Raw genomic sequence first — 20,521 nt, 5'->3', positions numbered from 1 at the left:
AAAGAATAAATGCAAAAAACTTCACCAAAGCACTTGGAAGAGAAAAGTTTGAAAATTTTAGAATGATGTTTGGGCTCACAAACACCCCTTCGGCTTAAGAGGGGAATTTTCAAGTCCAATAGGGGCTTGAACTACAATACTTCTATCTTCAATAGATACTTGACTCTACACCATCATTATCTTCAAAAGGGAGTTGAACTAAATCATTATTACCTTCACTTGGAAATTGAATTACACCATCATTACCATCACCAAGGATTAAAACTCCACCATTGTTACCTTTAACATTTGGATGAATCTTGAAAGCATGTTCAACAACATTCTTATTTGGACAAGGGTGATAATGTGCATGTAAAACTAAATTTTTATGTTGATTTATGCATATAAAACTATGTATTACTATAAAATGAAGCAACATATTATGGTGAGACATTTTAAATAAAAAAAAAAAAAGTGATTTATGCTAAATTTTAATAAAGGTAGAGGAGCTAGTAAGATATTGAATTCCAACTCAAATTCCAAATTTAGATAATACTCTTTATAAACATAAATTGAGATTTGGTAGGAGATGAGATGCATGAGGGAGGAAGCAATGGAGGTCGACCGACAATAGGATTTGATGGTGTTGTCAAGTCATTTTGTTTCTTGAGCTGCATGTAGCAGGGTGGTGCACTAACCTTCCTCCCTAGCTGGTGAAGTGGCTCGAAGTCTCCATGAATTTTATATCTAGTGGTTTGGAGGACTTTGGAGGGTATTAAAGACTTCTCTTAGTTTTAATTTCATAGTTGTGTAGATGTTATCTTGGCTTTGCTAGTGGTTAGAGCTCTTAGCGATTGGTCTTCTTGGGTTCTGAGGACATACTTAGAGCTAATTTGGCACCTAGATGGATGGATTGCATGGAAGAACATGTAAATTTTGAGCCGAATGTTTCTAGGGAAGTGTTGATATGGACAACTACCTCAAACTTTTAGGCAAGGGGAGGTGGGGATAGAATTATTGGGATTCCATCTTAGGACTTTCAACCCTTTCTCTTTTCTAGTCCTATGGCTTCATCATTAGTTGGAGATTCTCATTTCCACTCAAATCCCCTTGTAGTATGAGGTTCCTTTTGTTCTTTGTAGAACCCTAAACACCTAGAAATGGGTTTGGAAAAAAACTCACTTGTTATTTCTTGGGACCATGCTTTCCCAGCTTTGTTGGCTCCCTATTTTATCTCTCCCACCCTAACCATTGCTTCGGTAGCTCCAAAGTTTCAAGGTTTTTTTTTTTTTTTTTGGGACTTTCATAGACAGTAATGGAGGAGTCAAGGGTTTTGATATACAACTCCCCTTAACTAGTACTCCTATAGGTAGGTATTTCTCTACAAGTGAATTTTTTCATTACTTTGTTAGCATTTTACTTCAAGGTTTTCTCGACAATTGAGGTGATGTTCATAAAGCACATGCTATTGGAGGTGACAAGGGTTTGGAAAAGGTAGAACTAGGAGGATAATCTTGTGTCATGAAAACCCAGAGAAAATGGTTTCCGATGAAAAGTGAAAAAACTAGATGGTTTTAAAGAACAAAAAATCTAATTCAAAGCAAAATATGGTACTTGGAGTCGATGTTCTATGGAGAAGGCAACCGATTTAGGAAAAAAATATTTGGTGGATGACTGAGAGGTAGGAAGTTAAATTTTTGAATCGTAAGAGTCAGGGTAGGGGAGAACATTAACCTAATTATGAAAAACCCTCCCATAATTACATTACTAGCTTATGGGTGGATACAACTCACCTTTGGATCTCATGAGGAGGAAATATTAGTTTTAGAGAGGGTATGGAAAATCAACTCCACTCTAGTTCTCTTCAATTTTTGGACCCCTTTATTTGATGCTAGTAGGGAACTGTTGGACACTGTTCCAATATGGGTTCATCTCCCAGGCTTACCCTAAAATTAATGGGATGGAAACATCTTTGTGAATATTCAAAATAAATTGGGTAAGAATTTAGAACGTGATTCTTTTTATCTTCACTCTAGTGATATGTTAATGGGATGGGTATTGGTGGACTTTGATTTATGAACAAGCTTGTCAAAGAATTTTGATATTGGAAAAGAGGAGGAGAGGCTACAGATTCTATATTATTAAGGTGTCCTATTTGGATGAAAAATGTGTCACAATTATGTCCATGTTTCAAAGGATTGTGACTTACCTTTGATGAATAAGTCTCAGGAGGAAACTATTCCTAAGCGGAAAAAGATAGTTGTGCTGGTCTGTCCAGAGGTTAGAGAGGTAGTAAATAATATTATGCAGGAAGAACCAGATCATCATGAGATATTAAATAATATTGCACCTCAATCTATGGTGATTCTATTGCAGTAGGATCCTTTGATTATGTAGGAAGATGAAAAATATATTAAGGAAGATTATAAAGACTTCATTTGACAATTTCATTCGGTAATATTGTTCCCTCCTCTATTGTTTCTTTTGTAGCTGTTTCAATGTCCGGAGTTGGAAAAGAATTGGCTAATATCTTTGTGGCTCCTTCCTTTTCATCATGTATGGTCACCGCCCTGTCCCCTTCTATGGTAAAATATTCGTGCCCACATGTTGCAGAGGGATATTCTTGTTTGTCAATATCTTTTTCTCAGGGGTTCTTTTGATGAGGAAGTCAAGGGAGACATCCTATACAACCTAATATTATTCCCAATATTTCCCATTATTTAAGGGCTTGTTGTAGCGACTACAACCACCCTCCAAAATATTGTTTATCCATTTTTTTTGGAGCCACCCTTCTAAACTACATCAACTCATCTCGCACTAACCCAGGTGCTTGTGCCTTGATTGAGCATCATCCTTTTCATTATGGATTGTGTTTTCTTACCTGGTTTACTATCTAACCAACAAGCCAATATCTTGACTTGGACTTCACCCAGTTACAGGATTGCCTTAGTGAATTGTGCAATCCTTGAGGGCAACCAACCTTACTCTCGAGATTTTTGTAGTCCATGCTGACAATGAACCTTCAGCTCCAAAATTGCACAAACATGACTAGTATCCATCCTTGAGTTGGGAAATTGCATAGAACATGAGAGGCATCCCAAAGCCACTCGGCCTAGAAATTGCGCAGGACCTCACTGTAGTCAAAAACTGTGTCATGCATGAGCCGGAGAGTCATCGAGTCCTTTCCAAAACTATGGAATCTTTCTGGGAAACGCATGGCAAGTTTCCCCCCATAAAATAAAGAAAACTAAAGGGAAAGAAGCATCCTTAGGAAGTATGGATCTATTGTTAGTTTCCTAAAGGTGGCACATTGTTATCTTTAGAAGTTTCTACCAACTATAGCTTTTGTCCTTGATCTCATGCATACGCATCATAAATTCCAATAGGCTCAATTCTATGTAATGGATTCCTCTAGAGATCATTTATACATTCAATCATCAATCTCTAGCATTCTCGAGGAGATCAAGGAACCTTCATACATTTTCGTCACTTTTCCGAGTGAGTTTTTCTTTTATTGTCTTTTACCGCTTTTTCTAGTGCTTTTTGTTGTTTAGCTTGTGAGAGTGGCTTTTCACTTGTTTATTTGAACAACTGTTGGCCTTTTAACTTGTTTTATCATGTAGAATTGTTTTTTCAAGTTATAGGTTGCCTTTCCCAAGTGTGGCATGAATTTTCTCATTTTTTCACCAATGGCCGTTGTTTTGGCAACTCTCTTCACATGCTTCATTTTCATTCAACTTAATCAATTGTTTCACTTGTTTTACATGATGCATCAATACTTAGTCAGATATGCACCCAACATCACATCATCCTTCAAATATTCTTGATTTTCACACTCCCCATGCGCAGATTTGGACTCCCTTTGCCCAGATCTCACAATTCCCTACATGCACTACATAATCTGAGAGCTCAAGGCCTCTGCCTTGGCTTCTAGGCTTGCATAGAACCTATCCTAGCTTGGCTACAACTGCACACTCCATAGTTATAGGAGCTAGTCTCATAGCTTGGCCATTGAGATTGCATGATGTGCAGTCTCTCCTAGGCCCTAGCCCAGACTGAACTGCGCATTGCATTTCAGTCATCTAGCTTCCACATTGACTATTGGGACTAGGAAGTGTGCAATTCCCACAGTCAGTTAGCCACATCTATTATTCGAAATTGTGCAATCCCTCTCATAAGATGCCCTAAGTGCTACTTGATCATGTTGTGAAGTTAGATTTGTAAGAGCCAATGTTTTATTTCCATGATTTTCCTTTCTTCCCCATAGGTACTACACTCGTGAAACACTTCTCTCCATCAGACATTGTACCATGGCACCAAAGAAATCTCCTTCAAGAGAGACCACTGAAAGCAGTATTGAGGAATCATTTGAGAAAGCAATAATTTACTTGCCAACATATGCAGACACTCAACTTCTTATACAAAAGGAGTCAACACTAAAATGGAAGTAAGTCTAGCAGCAACACCAGAAGGCAGAAATCTAGTACAAGATCAGGGAAAGAGGAAATTGCTAACATAATAGAGGGAGAACAAAGTTTCATAACAAAAGAGGATTCAATATTCATGCAGGAAACTTTGGCAGCAGGATAAAAAGGAAGTAGAGGACACAGACAATATAGCAGAGGAAGAGAGAAAAGAAGAACTTGTAGGTACCATAACTATGATCACAACAAGAAGAACAACAACTAAAGGAAGGAAAGGAGTTGAGGATGAAGCAACAGGAAGAGAAGAAGAAGCAAGAAGAAGAACAAATGCAAGGCGTAATGACAAAGAAAACATCGGAAGTACATGTTGATGAGTAGGAAAAAGCAACAGCTGAGGAAAATAATGAACAGATATAGGTTCCCTCGCTAATGCTAAACACAAGAACCAAGCCTTGCCAAAGATCGATGAGTACATGGAACAACTAAGATGAGAGGTCATTAGGGACGAATTCGAGTTGAGCACACATAACATGAAGAAGTACATTGGTGGTCTCATCATGGTAAACACCATGTTGTACGTGCTTCAGAACGAGTTGGACATATGTTCCAAGACCATATAGCCATATGTTATGGAGGAAAGAGTTTGCTATCAAAAAGAATCAATCAAACAGTTTGGGGACATCATCATGTAGCACTAAGATTCGCATCAATACGTGTCTGAGAAGAACCAAGTGGAGGTTGTCGAGTTGGTATTTCCTCAAACTTCAGAATCATAGTGTTTTATCTTTTTAGGATGTCTATAGCCTATTTTGTCTTACATGGGTACATTTGGAAAATGTAATATTATTTGTAAACATGTTGTAAGTGAAATTACAAGTGTCATTAGTGGAATGTGAAAGGTCATCATGTTATGTAATGAGTTACTTGTAAGGAAGTTGAAGAGTCATGAGGTTAGTCAAAGAGGCACCGAGGGGAATGTCAAGGGTCACGCCACCCTTTGTTATAAATATAACCTCATAACTCATAGAGTAGGCTTTTGGGAACCAATATTTTGGCTAGGCTTAGACTTAGAAATGGCTTGGGATTATTGTGACGATCCTTGGCTTCTCCACAAGATAAAGCGAGTATACTTCTTTGGAGGAGAAGGTGTTCTTGACTGTAATGTTCCACTATTGGGGCTAGTGGTTATCAATGGTGTATGTATGAATGTAACTTTCACTTATAATAATAATAACAGAGCTAACACGATTTCATGCAATTATTGTAGTTGGACTATTTTGGTTTCTTTAGTAGTGTATGTTGTTTAACTTATGCATTTTTTTTATGAACTACTTTCTATGCAATTGTATGAATCTTGTTGAATGTGTGTTGTTGGATTAACCAATCACATTTTTTTTTACTATTTTGCATTTAAGCTTGGGATGTCATTCTGCTCGTGTGTTCCTATAAGGTTGTCTACTCTTACAGGCTTCTAAGGGGCACACTTCCTTTTCCCCTCCATGTGTTAGAACCACCATGCATCTCACTTGACTCGCTGCAAGGTCACAAACTTTATTTGGCCCAAATTTATCATACTTACCTCTACATGCTAATTTGGTCAAGGCACTACATTACCACCCATTGTTGGGACTCCTACCCCAAATAGTTTGAGGTCTAATTGGGACTTCTTACCAGCGAGATCCCTTGAATGTTAACGAGTCCAGCACCGTCAACATTTATGGCACTAGAAGGAGGGCCAGATGACAAGTTGATCCCTTGAAGTCTATTTTGAATTTCTGCACATCATTCATGACTTATATCTCAATCACAACCTCGACATGTTTTTCACACGCTACTAATGTCGATGTGTCGGTGGCTGTTATGGATTACTTGTCCAGATAAAAATTTGATGGCGAAAATGGAACACCCCTGTTAATTCACACAATTTCCTTTTTGGGCTTCCGTGACAGGAATGATGTCCCCTCGAATGAAATTGTTTGTGGTTTGTTCACTTTCACATTCGAAGAGCATGTCAAGAAATGGTGTCACACATTTCTCACAGCCTCTATACACTCTTTCGATCACATGTTTAGAGAATTGTTGTGTTTTCATTCTTTATTACTGTAAAGAATTTAATAAAAAAATTAAATTGCAAAAATCACCTGATGAATCTATTGAGAATTTTCACGATCAATTTCTTCATTATTGCTATGAATTTCCTGAAGATGAAGCTGACTAGAAATTTTTGGAAGGAAGATTTCAATATCTTGTTCACATTTCTAAGAATTCACATGAGTTAGAATATTCAAACCTCTCCCAACATACCTCAATGTTAGAGGTTCTAAATCTGAGACACAAATTGTTGTTGTTCCAAGTTATCCTCCATACACTTCTCATCAAAGAAGCCTAGCTCCACGGGTCTAGGTGGGAGAAGTTTTTAACCCACTTGTTGAATTGTCACCATCTCATCCTACCCTACCTGCTCTTCATTTATAGGAAGATTTGGAGTGCAAACTTGATGGTTGTCATGTGGTCTCATCTACTCAACCTTCGTCCACTAGTTCCTTTGATCCTCCGTATTTTGGTGTGATGTGTTCATATGTTTCAGATTCCACATGTGATGTTCATGACGATCAAGTTGTGGATGGAGTTGGTGTTGAAAAACCAACCTATGCTATCATTTCTAATGAGTATGTGTGGGAGTCTAAACAAGAAGTTGTGGTGAAGGACGACCTTTTTTTCACACCTCGTCCTCTTTATCCCGACATCTTCTGTGATTCTGCCATTTATGTACCCTCTTGTGGAAATCCATCTCCAAATGTTTCCACTTTTGATCATTCACAGAATGCGCAGGATGTGAGTCTTTCATATGATTGCAGAGAGGAAAACTCTATCTTTCTAGATCCACTTGATCTCTCATCTTTCATTTCTAGAATCCTAGAGGGTGAAGATTCTTGTTTTTCATCACCCCCTCCTTATGATTTGTCATATCATGAGGATTTCATTGTCCATCTCAAATTTTTTTATCATGGTTTTTGTGATCCTTTCACTCACGATTCTACTTCACCTGTTGTTGATCTTTCTAAGCCATTGGTCTTTGATGATCCACCTTCTGATGAAGTGGAAACTCCTCAAGTTGTCGAGACAACTTCAGCCTAAGTTGATGGTTATGTTAGGTTCCTGTAGCCTTGAGGTCAGTTCCACTCCTGATAAGAAATCTATTGAATCTCCCAAGGCTCCTCATCACTCTGAAAATCAATCCATTTCATAGTTTTCGCACCATCCACCAAAATCACACTATCTTATTGCTCATACATTAGAGGTGTCATACATAGAAATCATAGTTGTGAAATGAAAATTTTCCTCTTTCTTCATGTTTGCTCGTTTGTCAAGTTTCAAGGTGTGTACATGCTTGTCTTCCATGTGAAACGTGACAAAACACCATGATACATCTGCAGAGTGCCTTTCATGTTATTTCAACCTTTTCTTTTATGTGGATGCATTCAAGCTTCGAATGATTTGGTTTGCATTGTTTCATCTTTCTTGTCTATCAGTTTGATTGAATATATTTCTTGACAATCATGTTGTCACCTACATCAGTTAACCGATTTGTCGGTGGCTACATTGGAAATATAACTTCTTGTAGGTTGGCCCATGCTCTTCTTAGCATAGGAGTAGGAGTAGTGCTTTCTTTCTTGTTTTATTTTCTATTTTCTTACTCTTTGTTGCTTCATCTTAATTCTTTCCTTTGCTTGTTTTCTTGTGCACCCATAGGAGTAGGTTCCACATGAAACTATGTTTGGCTTCTTGAGACAAGTAGGGTGAAATACAAGAGGAATTATATAGATATCAACAATTGGTTATCTGTCTATTCCCTCTCCTTATGAAGATCTTTCATTTCTTCTAATTGATGATACCTTAATGGAAAATATGTTCCTTTCAGAGTGAGTCATGGTGAAATCACAACGTTTGCACTCTTAACTAGTACCACCTACTCTAATCAATCTTCTATAGTTGATTAACCCTTGTAAACTCAATCAAGTAGAGTAAGGAGAGTGGGAAAACCTTAACAAGTATGCCAAAGATATATATAAACATCCCTCTCTAAAGGGACAATCTCTTCTTCTCTCAATAAGGCAGGATCCCTCTTCCACCTCTAAAATAAATAAGTGCCTATGCACATTTTTTTGAAAAAATGAAAAATGAAATAAAAATAAATAAAATAGAGGTGAAAGAAGAGAAACGTTTCCTACGTAGAGAGGTGAAGCAAGTAAATCCTCTAGTGTACTATATAGGCTCGCTGGCAGTGGAGTAATGCTTGCATTCTTGAAGTGACTCTGTCGGGGTATTGTATAGGCCTGCTGGTAGCTGAGTAACAACAAAGATGAAGCTAAAACTATGACAGTTTATATTACTTGTGCATCAATATACCTCTCATCCCCAATCGAGAAAACACAGTTGAATTGGCTTGGTATGTGTGCTTCCAATAAAGATAATGGTACGGACTACATCTTTAACTCAAGCTAGTGAAAAAGATATGACAATCAAAGAATAGAACAATACTTCCAAAATGGTTAGACTCACTTTACACGAGACAAGGTCCATACAAAGAGCTAGATTTCTACCAGCCTATCACCAATGTTGTAGTAGCTACAACCACCCTCCAAAAGTTTTCCTATGCTTTGTTTTGGAGCCTCCCTTCTAAACTACAATAACTGATCTCGCACTGACCCAGGTACTTGTGCTATGATTGAGCTTCATCCTTTGCATTATGGCTTTTGTTTTCTTACTTGGTTTACTATCTAACCCACAAGTCGATCCCTTGACATGGTCTTCACCCGGTTCAAATCTTGCCTTAGTGAACTACACAATCCTTGAGGCCAGCCAACCTTGCTCTCAGGAATTGTTCATTCCAAGATGATAGTGAGCCTTCAGCTCTAAAATTGCACATAATTGACTAGAAGCAAGCCTTGAGCTATAAAATTATATAGAACATGAGAGCCAGCCCATAGCCACTCAACCCAGATATTGCAGGACCTCACTATCCTCAAAAACTGCACAATGCATGAGCTAGAGAGTTACCCAGTCCTTTCGAGAACTGTGTAATCATTCCGGGAAATGCATGGAAAGTTTCCCCTCTGGAAAAGAAATAAAACTAAAGGGAAAGAAGCATCCCTACGAAGTAGGGATCTATTGTTAGTTTCTTGAAGGTGACACATTGCTATCTTTTGAAGTTTCTACCAAGTGTCACTTTTGTCCTTGATCTCAGGCATACACGTCATAAATTCCAATAGGCTCAATTCTATGTAATGGATGCATATGAATCTCATTTGTACATTTGATCATCAAGCTCTATCATTCTCGAGGAGATAAACGAACCTTTGGAGCATTTTCATTGCTCTTCCGAGTGAGTTTTTCTTTTGTTGTCTTTTGCCACCTTTTTTGTTGCTTTTTTCTATTTAGATTGTGTGATTGTTGTTTGACTTGCGTATTTAAACGACTACTAGCATTTTGAATTTTTTTAACTTATAGAAGTGTTGTTTCAAGTTATAAGTTTCCTTTCCCAAGTGTCACATGAGTTTTCATGTTTTTGCACCAACAATCATTGTTGTAGCGACTCTCTTCACATGTTTCGTTTTCCTTTGGTTTATTCAATTGTTGCACTTGTTTTACATGCATACATCAACACTTAGTCATATCTGCACCTAGAATTACGTCATCCTTTAGATCTGCTTTATTTTCAAACTCCCCATGGGAAAATCTGCACTCCCCTTTCCCAGATCTCACACTTCGTTTAATGCACTATGAAATATGGGGGCTCAAGGCCTCTGCCTTGGCTTCTAGAATTACAGAGAGTCTGTCTTGGCCTAGCTCCAACTGTGCACTGCGTAGTTGTAAGAGCCAGTCTCCTAGCTTGTCCATTGAGATTGTGCAACATGGAGTCTCTCCCAGGCCCTAGCCTAGACTGAACTATGCATTGCGTAGTTCCAGTAATCACGCTTCCACACTGATAGCTAGGAGTGTGCAGTTCCCATAGTCATTCAGTCACCCCTGTCAATCAAAATTGTGCAATGCCTCTCATCAAATGCCTTGATTTCTACTTTATCATGTTGTGAATTTAAAGTTGTAAGAGCTAATGTTTTCTTTCCATGAGTGTCCTTTATGTCCCACAGGTACCACACTCGTTGAGCACTTCTCTCCAATAGTCATTGTACCATGGCACCAAACAAAGTTGGTTCAAGAGAGACCACTAAAAATATTACTGGGGAAGTAGTTGAGAAAGTGCTACTTAACTTTCCAATATATTCGCACACTCGATTGCTCATAGAAAAGAAGTCAACACTAACATGGCAGCAAGTCTAATAGTAATAGTGGAAGGCAACAATCTAGTACAAGATCAGGGAAAAAGAAAGTTGTTGACATAATAGAGGGAGAACAAAGCTCCAGAGTAAAAGTAGATTCAATCTTCATGCAAGAAACTTTGGCAGCAGAAGAAAAATGAAGCATACGATGCAAACAATAGAGCAGAGGAAGAGTCAAAAGAAGAGCTTGCAAGTAGCAGAACTAAGATTGCAGTAAGCAGAACAACAAACCAAAGGGACAACAAGAGCTAAGGATGAAGCAACAAGAAGAGAAGAAGAAGTGGGAAGAAGAATAAGGGAAAGGCACAATGACAAAGAAAATAACACCAATACAGGTTGATGAGCTAGAATAATCATTAGCTGAGGAAAGGAATGAACGTATACAAGTTTCCTCACCAATGCTAAACACAAGAACCAAGTCCAGCTAGAGATCGATGATTACATGGAGAAGCTAAGATGAAATGTCACCAGCGAATACTTGGAGTTGGGCACATATAACATGCAGAAGTGTATTGGTGGTCCCGCCATGGTAAACACCATGCTGCACATGCTTCAGAATGAGTTTGACACAGGTTCCAAGACCATATAGTTGTGTGCTATGGAGGCAAGATTCCTCTATCAGAAAGACACCATCAAACAGTTTTAGGACATCATCATGCAGTACCAATATTGGCATCAATACATGACCGAGAAGCACCAAGTTGAGTTTTTCGAGTTGGCCTTTCCCTAAACTTTGGAATAATAGTTTTTTGTCTTGTTAAGTTGTCTCTAGCCTATTTTATCTTACATGGGTACATGTGGAAAATGTAATATTATTTGTAAATATGTTGTAAGTGAAATTCCAAGTGTCAATAGTGGAATGTGAAAGGTCATTGTGTTATGTATTGAGTTACTTGTAAGGAAGTTTAAGAGTCATGAGGGTAGTCAAATATTCACAAAGGGGAACGTCAAGGGTCACCCCACCCTTTGTTATAAATAGAACTTCATAAATGATAGAAGAGCCTTTTGGGAGCCAAGCTTTGGGCTAGGCTTATGCTTAGAAAAGGTTTGGGAGTATTATGGCGAGCCTTGGCTTCTCCATAGTGTAGAGCGAGTATACTTCTTTGGAGGAGCAAGTGTTCTTGACTATAATGTTCCACTATTGGGGCTAGTGTCTTTCAATGTTGTATGTATGGATGGAACTTTCACTTATAATAATAATAACAGAGCCAACACACTTTCATGCATATGTTGTTATTGTAGTTGGACTATTCTAGTTTCTTTAGTAATTCATGTTGTTAACTTACATATTTTCTTATGAACTACTTCGTATGAAATTGTATGAATCTTGTTGAATGTGTGTTGTTGGATTAACCCATTACTTTGGTTTGTGGACTATTCTACATTTTAGGTTGTGATGTCATTCCACTTGTGTGTTCCTTTAAGGCTGCGTACTATTACAGGATTCTAAGGGGCACACTTCCTTTTCCCCTCCATGTGTTGGAGAACCCATCCATCTCACTTGACTTCATTGCAAGGTCACACGCTTGCTTCAGCCCAAAGTTATCATACTTACCTCTGCACGCTAAAAGAGTCAAGGCACTACATTAACACCCATTGTTGGGACTCCTACTCCAAATGTTCTAAGGTATAGTTACGACTTCTTACCAGAGAGATCCCCTAAATTTTGGATGTCCTAGCATCGTCAAAAGGGCTCTTGGGGGTTTGCGAAAATTATATTTATATAATTGAATCAACAAAGAAAGGGGAAGGAAATCACATTACAAGTAACTCAATGGAACTTGTGATGGTTACACAACAGTCTATTGCCAAGGCAGCTAGAGGAGTGTTGGACCACATTATGGTTTCCCAATGAAAATTATCCCTTTCAATCATAGATGATTAACATTTTCCACAAAAAACATTTCATTAAAGAGGATTTTTCAAGTTTCTAGCCCAGACATTATTCTTTTACAGGAGACCATGGGTGATGGTGAAGTAGTTTCTAATTGTTTATCCTCCATGTTTGGAGGTTGGAATTTTTTCAACTTTGATGTAAGAGGGAGATTAGGGGTACTGGATTTGGGATGGAACACCAGATGCATTAAAATTTTAAAAAGTTGGAGCATAGACTCTGGACAAGGTCTGGAATTCCTTTTTAAATCATTAGGTACCTCCTTCTTGGTTTTAAATATTTATAGCCCTTATTTGGAGAGATTTGACTTTTGGAATAAGTTTTCTGCAAAATCCTTTTAGGGTTGTCAATCTATGATAATTGGATGGGGCCTCAATTTTACTCTGGGAGCTTCAGATGGTGGATTTGGAACCTATTAAGTCAAACCCACTTGGAGGAACAAATAGGTAGGTGAAGAAAGGATAGCCAAAAGACTTGACAGGTTTTTGGGTTTAGAAGACATGTTGGAAATATATAATTACATTAGACAATGGAATGATTGTGGAGGGGAATCTAATCACTCTCCAATCATCCTTGAACTAAAAAGAAATGAGTCCACAACAATCATCTATTTAAAATTGAACTTGAAATGGTTAAAATATGAAGGATTTTTTGATCTAGCCATAAGGCATTGCAAAACTTTTGACCCTTTGGTTGACATCTTAGTAGATAGATAATTTGAAGAAAATCTTAATCTTTAAAAAAATATCTCCATGGAATGGGTGGTTAAAAAAAAATTAATAGCAAAGGAACTTGCTTCAATTGAGAAATATTTGCAACAACTAACAAACGTTTTAGTGGAAGGTTTTATTGATGAATCTTCTAGAGGAAACTTGGTCATATTGGAGATAAGAGGAAGTCACTACTCAAAGTTAGGGAAGTGACCTAGAGGTTGAAAATCATGAATCTTTGGACAGAAAGTGGTGATGAGAACATTAAGTTTTTTTAGGCCTATGAAAAGGGAAGAAAAATTAAAAACACTATTTGGAATCTTGTGGATTCTGAAGGGAGAACAACCTTATATTTTGAAAGTTTAGTGAACATGGGTAAAATCGTTTTCATGACATTTTCAGAGGACTAGCAGGAACATCAATTGCAAAAGCTATTCAAGTTGCAAAATTCTTTCCTATATTTGTGGAAGAGGATGAAAACATTTCTCTTAGGGAAGAAATATCGATTGAAGAACCTAAAGAAATACTAACTAGCATTCAAAAAGACGGGGTGTGGAATTCTTTCTTGGAATCTTTGAAATATTATGGTATTACTTTCTTAAGTTGGTAGATGGGTATAGGAAGAATAGCAGGATGCTCGCAATATTTAACTCTAATTTCATTGCTCTTATACCAAACGTGGGTAACGTTAGGATATTCCAACACATAGGAAATAATTAAGTTGAACTTGGTCTAGTGTATAGTTAGGTAAAGTGTGTTTCTTTAGTATGTGCTTTTTGTAACTTACAATTTGACAATCACGGTATGTTCTAGACATGAATTGATCTGACGGTTCATTCTCTCCTCAATATTACCGACACTTGATCCATGGATTAACACCCGATTGGTCCATGATATCTATTTAAAGAGCATGAAGGGTCATTTTTTAGGTTATCGTTCATGAGAGAAGCTTATGTAAATTTTCTTTCTTTTACATTAATAAATTTCTTGAAGTGGCCACGTTGGCTCAGGCCATGGACTGTTTCCCTTATTGAGGGTTTTAACCACATCAAGAATATTGGTGTACTAATCTCTGATCTATTTGTGAGCGGTGTCCTTTGGTGTTATATCTTAGGAACTTACCCTGTAAATTCCTACATGGTATCAGAGCATAGGTCATGAGTTCAATACACACTCGGCTCGCATTGGGGGGATATTGTTGGACATTGGATAAACCAACGGTCCTCGTGTGTTTCGTGACATGGATTAACCACCTCTTGTGGATCCTTATCTATAGTGATGTGATCATTGACTAAAACCTGCGGGTTTTGGTCTAACGGCAATCGTGATTCCCAAAAAGTGGTATCAAAGCTATTCGAGGGCCACATTTGTTGCTAATCCAAATCTAAAGCTGGTACAACTGCATCTGACTGTCGTTTCCTACATCTATTGTTTTTGACAACTTTCAGGCTGAGACGAATACTCTATTATGTTAGGATCATTTGTTCCAATGAGGAACCCCTTTTGTTTGATGTGAAAATGTTTCTGGTAGTCCTAGCTATGTGATTCTTAAGATATTGAGGTATATAGTCTTTATTAGTAGTTATAGTTATTTATCTCTCTATTTATCTCATTTTATATTCCTCTATAAAACAAAAATATTTACCAGATCTATACCTTTCATTTATGCATATTCTCTTTTCCCCGTGACTCTGTGCCATATGGGCAAACTAGAAACAGAAAGAAAGGATTTTTTTCTTGCGTATGCTCTTTTGTGCAACGCCTTAGTGTGATCTCAGAAAATCAGAAGCATTGAGAAAAATATTTATTTTTCAGTCAAATCTAACTTTAAGTTGTAAGGCTTGGATTACTTTTTCTTGTTCGTTTTTTGTTGTGTGTTTTTTTTGTTTTGTAGGAAAAAAATGGTTTTTCAAGCATGCACTCAAATGCTTTAGTGAGCAAAAAAAAAAAAAAACCTTCCTCTTTGCTAAAAATTAATAACCTTTTAAACTAGCTCACTTCGTCCAAAGTTACTTTATGAGAATAGAGGCCTTGGGTTCAAGTCTTTCTTTTTGTTGAGTTACTTTTTCAAAAAGCACATGTAACTTATGTTTTAAAGTTACTTCATGTAAAAGTGTTTTTACCAATTATAAAAAGTGAGTCACTTATAATTCTAAAGTCACTTTACCTTTTATTTAAGTTACAATTTAGTAGATAGTTCATAAAGTACAATTGTAAAAGTGACTTTCACTTATTTATAAAAGTGGGTCACATAGAGTAATTTTTTTTAAAGTGAGCTAACTAGGTTAGGTTTGGGAAAGGGGGAGGTTGATTTTTTATATAACATTATCATTAGTGAGCTAACTAGTTTAATTTTGGAAAGGGAGAGGGGTTTATTTTTTATATAACATTATCATTCACTTCTCAACATTCACATAGCTCATTGGTATCTTCAACAACGTTTCTTCAAAAATCCATAAATTCTTCATCTGAAAGCCGTTTTCAGAGCCATTTTTTTTTAATCGGCCTAATTTTTCGAGATATTTCCATTGAAATACTTATTTTCATCATCTACAACTTTATTTTTTATTAAAATAGAAAATTCATGCCTGGTTATTCTTGACAACACCAACTACTTCCAATGGCTATCCTACATTGTGGATTTACTTAGAAGTAAAGGTCTTTATAGAATAGCCTCAAGCTAAGAGTCTAAACCTAAAGTTGAAGATAAGCAAGCCAAATGGGAAAATAAGAAAGATAAATCATGTGGGTTGATATGTATGTCTATTTCTCCAAACCTTAGATTCCATATCGCATAAATTAATACCGTTGATGAAGCAATGAAACAACTCAATAAAGTTTTTGGAATTAAAAATGAAATTAGAGCCCATCAACTCGAAAATGAGTTGCTTACACTGGACCCCAATAATTTTCTTCAACTGAAGATTTTTTATCCAAGTTCAAGACCCTTAGACTTCTCTTAGAAGGTTTTAAGGTTAAGAACGAAGATGGCAACCTTATCTATTCCATTCTTACCAAGTTAAGACCAACCTACTCTGTGTTTGTTTCCATTTTCCATTCTACTAGAGAAGCCTTTATTTCTCAAGGACAAGACTACAAATCCCCCTCTTTTGATGTCTTTTGTGATTCTTTAATAAGAGAGCAATATAAACTCTTACATATTGGTCTTCTTAACACTGGAAAATCTTCTAAGAAGGCCTTAGCAACCCATAAACAACCAAGTTTAGAGAATCCTAAGAAGTAGCATCTTAAAAAGAATTGTCCTAAACCAAATAAGGGTCCTAAGTAATTTCAGTCCCAAAATGAAAAATCAACTCAATCAAATGATAAGGAAAATAAAAACAAAAGGAAGAAGATTGATAGACATTGTAACTTTTGTAATTGTTATGGCCACTTAGGATCCAAATTCTTTAATAAGATGGAAGCCTTGGAAGCAAACATGAAGAAGCATAACATCCATTTGGAGCACTCTTCAACTTCAAATTCATCTTTAGGAATATCACTTTCTGCATGTGTTTTTCAAGAATCTCGGTCTGGTTATGTGCTAAAGGTATCTTATTCTTCTCATTCTTATGAGTGGCTCATTGACTATGGAGCTTCTTATCACATGGCCAAAAATAAAGTCATGTTTTATTATTTAAATGATTTTAACACCAAAAATATTTATGTTGGTGATGATAGATCTCTTAGTGTTGTAGGGACTAGAACTATTCATCTAGACAATGGTCAATTTAATGATGTATTATGTGTTCCTACCTTATCCTGCAACCTTCTATCTGTATATCAGATAACTCATTCAAGTGAAGGTAAAACTGTTGAATTTTCACCTCATGATGTTGTATATAAGGACCTAAGGGATCCTAGATAGATTTTAACTACTGGCATTATTGATGATTCTACATGGTTGTATAAGTTTAATAAATTTGGGTCATCAACTCTTCCCTCGATATCTGTTGCAAATAATGATGAAGTGGTCAAACTTTGGCATGAGCAATTTGGTCACTTAAATTATCGCTCCCTTCAAAATCTATGTAAAGAAACTATGTTGACAACTCTTCCTATGGTATCTTGTAGAGATGGTGTTTGTTCCAGATGTGTATTCAAAAAACATCATCGGGATAGTTTTGAAAAATGTGCCTCTTGGCATGCCTCAGCCCCTTTATAGCTTGTGCATAATGATTTTTTTGGTCCACTTCCAGTTGTTTCATTCTCTGGCTACAAGTATTTTTAACTTTCATTGATGATTTCTCCAGATGCACTTGGGTATACTTCTTCAAACTCAGGAGTGAAATTTTTAACCTATTCATGGCCTTTAAGGCCTTTGTTGAGAAACAATATGGACATCAAATTCTTAAGCTAAGATCTAATAATGGTGGAGAATATGTTAACAAAAAATTCATCAAATTTTTCACTGAGCATGGAATTCAATTACAACACACCATTCCATATAATCCACAACAAAATGGTGTAGCTAAAAGGAAGGATCGCACCTTAAAGGAAATGGCTAATTGTATGCTTTAATCTAAAGGACATAGTCTTAATTTTTGGGTAGAAGCAATTAACTATGCAAATTACATAGTAAATCATAATCCTGCTAATGTTTTAAAGAATATCACTCTAGAAGAAGCATGGAGCTCAATTAAACCAGTTTTAAGTCACTTTCGTGTTTTTGGAAGTGAAGCATGGGCCCATATTCCAGATGAGAAACATAAATGCTTAGAACCTAAGAGTGAAAAATGTATTTTTGTTGGATATTCTGAAGATGTCAAAGGATATAGACTTCTTCAACCTAAATCCAAAAATGTTATCATTATAAGAGATGTAAATTTTGGTGAAAATATATCGTCCTACGAGTCTAGTTCGGCGGATGTGCCACCTCTCTCTATCCATTCTACTTTTGAAAATATTTCTCCTTCAGATGATGACAGCAAGGATGACAATCCTCCCCCACCTTCTCAGGATCCTCCTTCAGCTCTTCAACTTCCAAAAGGGGTCTATACTACTTGGGGTGCAACAGGTTCTGTTGCAGGTGATCCTATAGATCAGTGTCATACATGTTCTTAGTTCAATATAGCCTCGTATTTACTAGCTCAAACTTCAACAAATTATGATCCGGACACCTTTGCAAAAGCTTCAGGCCATCTGTATTAGGACGTAGCTATGAATGAAGAATATTGTTCATTATTGGCCAATGCTACATGGGACCATGTTCCTCTTCCAATGGGACGAAAACTTGTTAAATGCAAATGGGTTTACAAAACCAAGTTTGGATAATATGGAAAATTTGATAAACACAAATCCCATCCTGTTGTTAAGGGTTTTTGACAAGTTGGAGGCATTGACTATACTAAAACCTTCTCCCCTGTTGCCAAAATGAACTCTATTTTCCTTGTTCTTTCCCTTGTTGCCTCTTTCAAATGGGAAGTCCATCAGATGGATGTTAAATATGCCTTCTTGCATGGGGACTTGCATGAAGAAATCTATATGAAACAACCTCCTGGATTTATACAAAAATACTCTAGCCTTATATATCGGCTTAAGAAATCCCTTTATGGTCTCAAGCAAGCCCCTCAGGCTTGGTATGCCAAAATGGATGATTTCATTTAGATACTATATTTTCTAGGTGTCATTCTCACAATACTATCTACACTAAGAAAGTGGGTAAGTCTCTTATAATTATTCTTCTTTATGTCGATGATCTTATCCTCACTCGTAGTGATCCCAACCTTATAAACCATGTGAAGTCCAGCCTTAAAAATCAGTTTGAAATTATAGACTTAGGACACTTGCATTATTTTCTTGGTCTTCAAGTCTTGCAATCCAAAGAAGGTATTTCCCTTTCCCAATCCAAGTATGCATCTCACCTTATACGCCACTTTCACATGGATGAATGTAAGGCATCCTCTTCTCCCTTTCATTCTAGAGCCAAAATTCCAGTCACTTGTACTTCCCCTGAAGTTGATGCTACCTTATGTCCTCAACTTGTTGGAAAACTTTTGTATCTGACCCATACCTGTCCTGACCTTTCTGCAAAGCCCACATGAAATTCATTGGAAAGCAACTAAAACAATACTTCGTTATTTTCAAGGTACAGTTTAGTTTGGGATTCGTTACAGTGCAAAAGCATCATCTCTTTGGTTGTTTTCACTGATTATGATTGGGTTGGTGACCCTGATGATCGAAAGTCTATTGTAGGTTATGTATTCACTCTTGGTTATGGAACTATTACAGGGGCTTGCAAGAAACAAAGTGTCATTTCTCTTTCTTGAGTAGAAGTAGAGTATCATGGCATCATTGAAGCTAGTAAGGAATCCATGTGGCTTCCTTAGATCCTGGCAGAGTTTGGTTTTCAGTAGAAATATCCAACTACACTTTGGTATGATAACCAAAGTGCCATTCAACTATATAAAGATCCATTCCAACATCAGTGCAACAAACACATTGAACTGTACATGTGCTTCATCAAAAAGCTCATTCATGACCATGTTCTTAAAGTGCAATATTTTTCAACCGATGATAAAGTTCTAGACATCTTTACAAAGGCTCTCGCAGAGGTGAAGTTTACTAAACTTCGATTTATGATTGGAGTTAAGGAATTTGTCACTAAGGTGGGATAGGCTCTAATACCTCCTTCCTTCTCCTATTGTGTCATATTTGTACATCCTTCAATCCTATCCCAAGTTGTTCTTAAGAGTGGGTGTTAGGATATTCCGATTATATTTAAGTACAACTTTCTCTAGCGTATGGTTAGGTAAAGTGTATTTCTTTAGTATGTACTTTTTGTAACTTACAATCTGATAGTCACAATATGTTCTAGACATGAAGTGATCTAAAGTTTTATTCTCTCCTCGGTATTGTTGACACTTGGTCCATGACTTAACACTCGATTGGTCCATGATTTCTATTTAAAGAGAATGGAGGGTAATTTGTTACATGACCATTCATGAGAGAAGATTATGTAAATTTACTTTCTTTTACATTAATAAATTGCTTGAAGTGGCCGCATTGGCTCAGGCCATGGATTGTTTCCCTCTTTGAGGGTTTTAACCATGTCAAGAATACTGATGTACTAATTTGTGATCTGTTTGTGAGCGGTGTCCTTTGGTGTTCTATCTAAGGAACTTACCCTATAAATTCCTACAAATAATTCTTGGGCCTTTGAATATTTTCAAG

This window comes from Pinus tabuliformis, chromosome 7 (assembly GCF_031772625.1).
Source record: "Pinus tabuliformis cultivar Carrire ecotype Pingquan chromosome 7, CPIR1, whole genome shotgun sequence".
Classification (NCBI taxonomy): Eukaryota; Viridiplantae; Streptophyta; class Pinopsida; order Pinales; family Pinaceae; genus Pinus; species Pinus tabuliformis.
This window is presented reverse-complemented; position numbering follows the sequence as displayed.